Source organism: Leptidea sinapis, chromosome 1, assembly GCF_905404315.1.
Source record: "Leptidea sinapis chromosome 1, ilLepSina1.1, whole genome shotgun sequence".
NCBI classification, from domain to species: Eukaryota; Metazoa; Arthropoda; class Insecta; order Lepidoptera; family Pieridae; genus Leptidea; species Leptidea sinapis.
This window is the reverse complement of record NC_066265.1, coordinates 28401332-28407331: the sequence shown is the minus strand read 5'-3', so window position 1 is coordinate 28407331 and position 6000 is coordinate 28401332.

The window sequence follows — 6000 nt, the reverse complement described above, 5'->3', positions numbered from 1 at the left end:
AAATTTTGTCTACATGGGACTGCCGTAGGAAATATAAGCATTCGAAACGGGTTATTCAAATGTGTTTGTTGATTGTATGCGATAGGTCGTAGATGTAGTAGCCGTGTTCGAATACTAGAACCAGTATTCCTTGACGCAATGAGATCGGTGTTGTGGCCGCTGTGAGTGCAGGTGACGCCGTTGTGACGTACTGAGCTCACATCGCGGTCAGCTCAAGCACCGTATCTAATTAGATAGGCGTTAATAAATTACATAAATAAAAGCTAAGCTTTAATATATTAGTTCTAATACCGACAGTGAAAAACCTCAGACGCGTGTCACAGAATATGCGGCAAACCGATTAAATGAGCAATCCTTAGAGCATGCATCCACAATATGTGTAAAAGTTTAAAAGTATCTAATAATTCTGAGCTGTATTGACGAAATTTTCAGTGCGTAATTATGTTTTTATTAGACAAAAATTCTGGTAATTGAGTCAGGTGTAAAACTGTTAAAAATTGATAAAGTTATATTGCACTTATTTGTTGCATAATATCTTTTATGTTTTTCAATTATCGACAAGCTTGAAGCTCAATCGATCGTCAAACAATGTTCGATCTAAAGCACATTCGGTCGCACTCTGCGGGCTGCTCGTTCACTCTGGTTTGCGGAGACTGATGGGCCGCCGTCCCGGGGAGATCGCGACCATACTTACGTATCACCTCTCCGACATTCAGCCCGACCTCGCGATCACCCGACCGTCAAAGTCGACTCTGTCGCTAGGCTCATTGTCTTCGATATTGTTAACGATAAGTAACGTCTCTAGTACACTAGGAGTTCAGTGATCCGGCAACACCATGCACTACCTAATAATAAAATATGTATAACTAGTCTATGCGTACACATGTTCTAAATAGGTTACGTTCTAATGTGAATAAAAGTTATTTCGGATTTTATCAAGACATACTATAATATGTGTATAATATTATAATTGTATTAAATTTATCACGAATTTAGTCAGCCGAAGATGTTATTCGGGGAGCGTGGACGCTGCGACGCGGCGACCTCAGAAAGTTAAGAAGAAGTTAGTGTAGCCATAGATAATACCTACCGACTAATTGAATCATTAAATATTTAGTGTTTTAAAGAGTCGCGTCGGACCGTCCGCGCTCGTCTGCTCGTATGTTACCGTTTTGTGTTTATTTTATTGTGATAATTTAGAATGTTATTGTTTAATTCGCGTTTACGCTAGGTTAGGTGGCGACGCCGCATTCAACTAGTTGATAAATGTAATAATCTCAAATAGACACCAAACATAATATGTATAGTCCCAAGACGCGCAACGTGACCTCGCGTGACGCGGACACGATAGGCCACATGGCTGCTGCGTGACCTGTCACGGGTTGTGGTGCCGCCAGACAGTCGGCGGGGCGTCTCGTTAGATGTAAACAGAACGATGTTCGGCCTCATGGTCTTGTTTTAAGAAATTAATCATAATGTTAATGGTTATTAGGTAAGGTCTTAAAGGTAAAATATTCGTACAGGGTAGTCATAAATGCAATACTCTGTAGTTCTCTCTGGGCGGTTCGTCGGTGCGGAGTTGACTGACATCGATTGATTTAACGTAAAATACACGATCACTTAGATTAGATTGAAAAGTTTAATTAAGGATATCGATTTAGTGACGCACAAATTTAGGATCTCAATTCACAAAGTGTCATGGCTCTTATAATGTAATACTTATTTAATGTACTCGTTACGAATTAAATATGTTTCAGATAAATAAATGTAAATACAAGGAAGAGTATTGTAATCTTTGGTGCCATTAACGTATAATATTATTATATTACTATGAATTCTGTTCTGTATAAAATGTTTAATTTAAGTAAAAATTTAGGATATTGAGTTGACTCTGGCGTTATTCGCACAAGATGTCCACTTTCGCACCAATCCACACGGAATTTCACCTCGGTCTTCAGCCATCTGTCGAGGACGCCGGAGTACCAGTTGCTCTTTCTTTTTTTAATAGACGCAGGGGCAAACAAACCTTGGCCGTCATCTACCAATCGAGAATGAAGACTGTTGGAGATAAACACGTGTGTGTGGATTGTTGCGGATGTGTTAAAATATCGTGATTTATATTATTAACAAAAGATACCTGATGAATTTATAATACGTTTGTATGTATCATGTATCTTTCATGTTGTATCGGTTGTGGTCATATTAAATATGTGTTCCTACACTTACACTCTTGTATATTTCGCACGTAACTCGAGTGTTGCGTCAACTTCGCACCTGACTCGCTATACACTCAGTTATCACACTGCGTCGCGGCCGCTACTGCCGCACGCCGGCGCAAAACGCGCGTCGCCAAATCGCGTGTGCGGTCGAGTCCTTATAATATTATGATCACAAGTCTTCACCGCTTTATTTGTTTGGAATCGTCTTAAAATATCTGATATGCCTTAAAGCCGATAACGATAACACTGCCAAGAACAGTGATTTCATAAGATAAGTTATTATAATTATTATTTGTAGAGAAACGTAAGTACTTATATCGGTATATAAGATAATATGTTACTAAATCTGTGTATTAATTGAACATTAAATAGTAACGAAAGGTTGGGTGCAGATATAGATATTAAGTTGTGGCTTGGTGGTTGGAGGGTTGAGATCGAGACATATGGCACATTTGTAATTGCTCAAAATGTTTTATTTTATTAAAATATTATATAGTTAAATTTTAATGCACTTATCAGAAAAAAAAATACTACTTTTTCCATTTGTCTTATTGTTACGACCATTATGTCCGTGGTTAAATCTTGTAGCCTCATAAAGGTACACGCACAAGCCATATATATATGTATAGCTAAACTACAAATATAATTAATCACCGGAAGTATACATTATAGTTATACTATATATACAGATATTGTACCAAAAACAAATTTATAAATCGTAAAATAAATTTTAAATTCAATAAGTAAGTACCTATTGTCATCTAATTATTATTGTGCACTTTTAAAGTATGGAGGATTAAGATGGGGAGAGGCGTCTTTGTATTTTGTTAAAACAACAATAATATAGGGAGGCGCTACAGAACCACCAATGAGAAAGTATTGTATATCTTATGAATACTTACTTTAGTATAATATAATGATATCCGGTCATGATAACTATGAAACATGGACCCAGTATAGTAACTAGACATCCGTTTGGCGTGCCCGACATGAGACAGACAATATCCTATATATAAATGTACAGTGTTCTTTCACTATCACTTTTACATCCTGTAAGACAACATCGCATCATATTTCCTTCGATTCTACTTAAAATTCTCACTGATATTGAATAAATAGTGGATATTTCACACGTTTCAGAACAATAATAGCTTATTTTTATAGACGCAAATAAAAAGAAACAAAATATCTGTGCAGCGCTGTCAACTTTGTTTAGCACACCGGGTGTTCTGACCTTAAAAAAACCGGCACGCATGGCGAAACAAAAAATCTAATCACTCTATCCCATTTGTTTACATAAGATTCGCATAAGTTTTTCTCGTGTGAGTGAGACGGAAGCTATCAATTAGTCTAGCTACTATACTTGGTCTATGCTATGAAACGTGGGTACGGTAATGTTAGTGGCGGTTTATTAACTTGAGTACCCACTGTGATCGGCTACAATATTCACTAGTTCACTCAGCGTACGTTCCTGGTTCGGTTCGGATCGCTCTCTATACGAGTCCTCCTCACCTCTAGACTCCATATTTTCAAGAACACCCAACCTCAAATTTAATTAATATGTATTCTATTGATACATACATACCATAGACAACAAACGGTAGCTGACAGCACAACGTCCGGCCGACCGCACTCGCCATGTTGCGCGGGAGCCAACAGCCAAACGTCAATTGAAAAAAGGCGCCAAACAGCGCCATTGCTCACGGTAGTGCTCTGGATCAAATGAATTGACGGAAATGGTGAACCTTTGTGTGTGTTATTAATAAAATGTCACACGTATGACAGCACACTCCATATGAGTGAGTATGTTTGTTTAGCCACTTGGTTCTAAGTTCGTGATTATAACTTAAAAGATTGGAAAATTAATCGTCCATCCCACTTTGTATTAGTAACGAAACTGTCACTACAACTGTGTTATTGAGAAATGTTATATACATTATATATCTATATAATGTATCTACGATCGCACGTACGGTGCTCGTGATACTACTTGAAGTACTCCTGTCCGACTTTCTGTCTGTTTCTACTTGAACCTCATCATTTGCGTGAATTCGTTTCCCACCACTACTGAATAACTGGACATTGTAAATTATAAATAAGTGATAATATTATAATGTATTATAAAAATACGAATTTTAAATGAAACAAAAAAACGTTAAAACGTATAATTTTCCGTTTTATTTTTACCCTGTAAATATATTTGCTATATTATTTACAAATGAATGTAACAAATACAGTACAGAAATAGATGAATACAAATTTTTGCTATGGTATTATTTACAGAAATATATTTCCAATAATGTTGGTCATCGTATCTCTTTTAAATAGAATGGGTTGTGGGTTCAAATCCCACACAACAGTATTTCTTACACTGTTCAGAAGTCGAAACGATAGTATGGGTGCCTTCCATAGTCTATGAATTGTTGAATATAACTCCTTCTTCTGTTGTCGCAAGAAACAGTAATAAGTTTAGTTGAATCAGATCAGAGTTACAGTTTATGTAAACAAAAAGACACCCGGCAAATGAAGAACAACGACAATCAAACAAATTGATTATTATTATTATTAACGTATATGTAGTTAACACTGCATACACGTCATATTATATTTGTTTATTTATAATTTGGTGCACCTTCAGATCAGCTTGAGCTATTTGAACATTTAATTTAAATCTGCTGAAACTTTTGGGAGGTCAGTGTTCACGAAGAAGTTTTTTCTATCACTAGGACAATGGACTGAATCGTGCAAATAATTTCATCTCAAACAAACTCACATAATTCACAATACAAATGTTCGGCATTAGTGTAGTCTCAAGGAGATTTCGTGCACACATCACCAGACCCAATACAACTGTTTGCGATCGTTTCCCGCCAAATGATACAGATGTTACTCATACATATGAGTACTCCATCCTTATTAACAATCAATCTTATTCAAAGATCTATGAAAAATAATTAAGCTATTAAATACAGGATTGAACATTGAGATAATATCTTCTGAGGAATTAAATGGATTTTTAAATTAGTCAGGGCAAACGGACAAGTTGCCCCGTTTGGGAGTATCTGATGGAAAGTGAAGCACAGCCGCCCATGGACAACTCCAGAAGTTTAGAGTGATCCTAATCTGTACGCAACACCAAAGATTCAAGCCAGTCGGAGATAATTTAAAACAGAAAGAGCTCGTACTGAATAACCCCATGCAGAGGTAAGAAATACTCCATGAGGGGCCGAATATGCGCCTCATAGAGTTCTAGTCTGTGGCGCAGAGTAAAATACAGACAGTATTTCAATGCACATTTAGCTTTTTAGTGCAGATCACGGAGTTACTAGTGCAGTCTACTACTGTACGCAGTATCTACAGTACGGATTGGTAAAGATACGCCAATCCATACAAATTGAAATTGAGTGAACATACTGTTTGAACTCATCTCTCAAGTTATTTTCATTTCATAAAAGTATGTATGTAGCATATATGTATGGCGTATAACACCAGTGTAGGTAAATGGTACATTATTATGATTTTCAGTTTTGTAGGTACATAGGCACAGGCCTAAATAGTTTAGATAGCAAAACTTATAATACGAAATAGATGAGAACAGCATAGAGCAAACAAGCATTGTTAAGTAAAATCTCAAGTTATAAGTATAATCTAGAGCTATATTCACATCGCGAAGTGAAACTTCTTTTCGCGCATGAAGGTATATTTTTTACGTATGAAACGCAATAATAGTGACACGAAAATGTGGGACGTTTTTGTCCAAGAAGAGGCCGATTGCGACCAA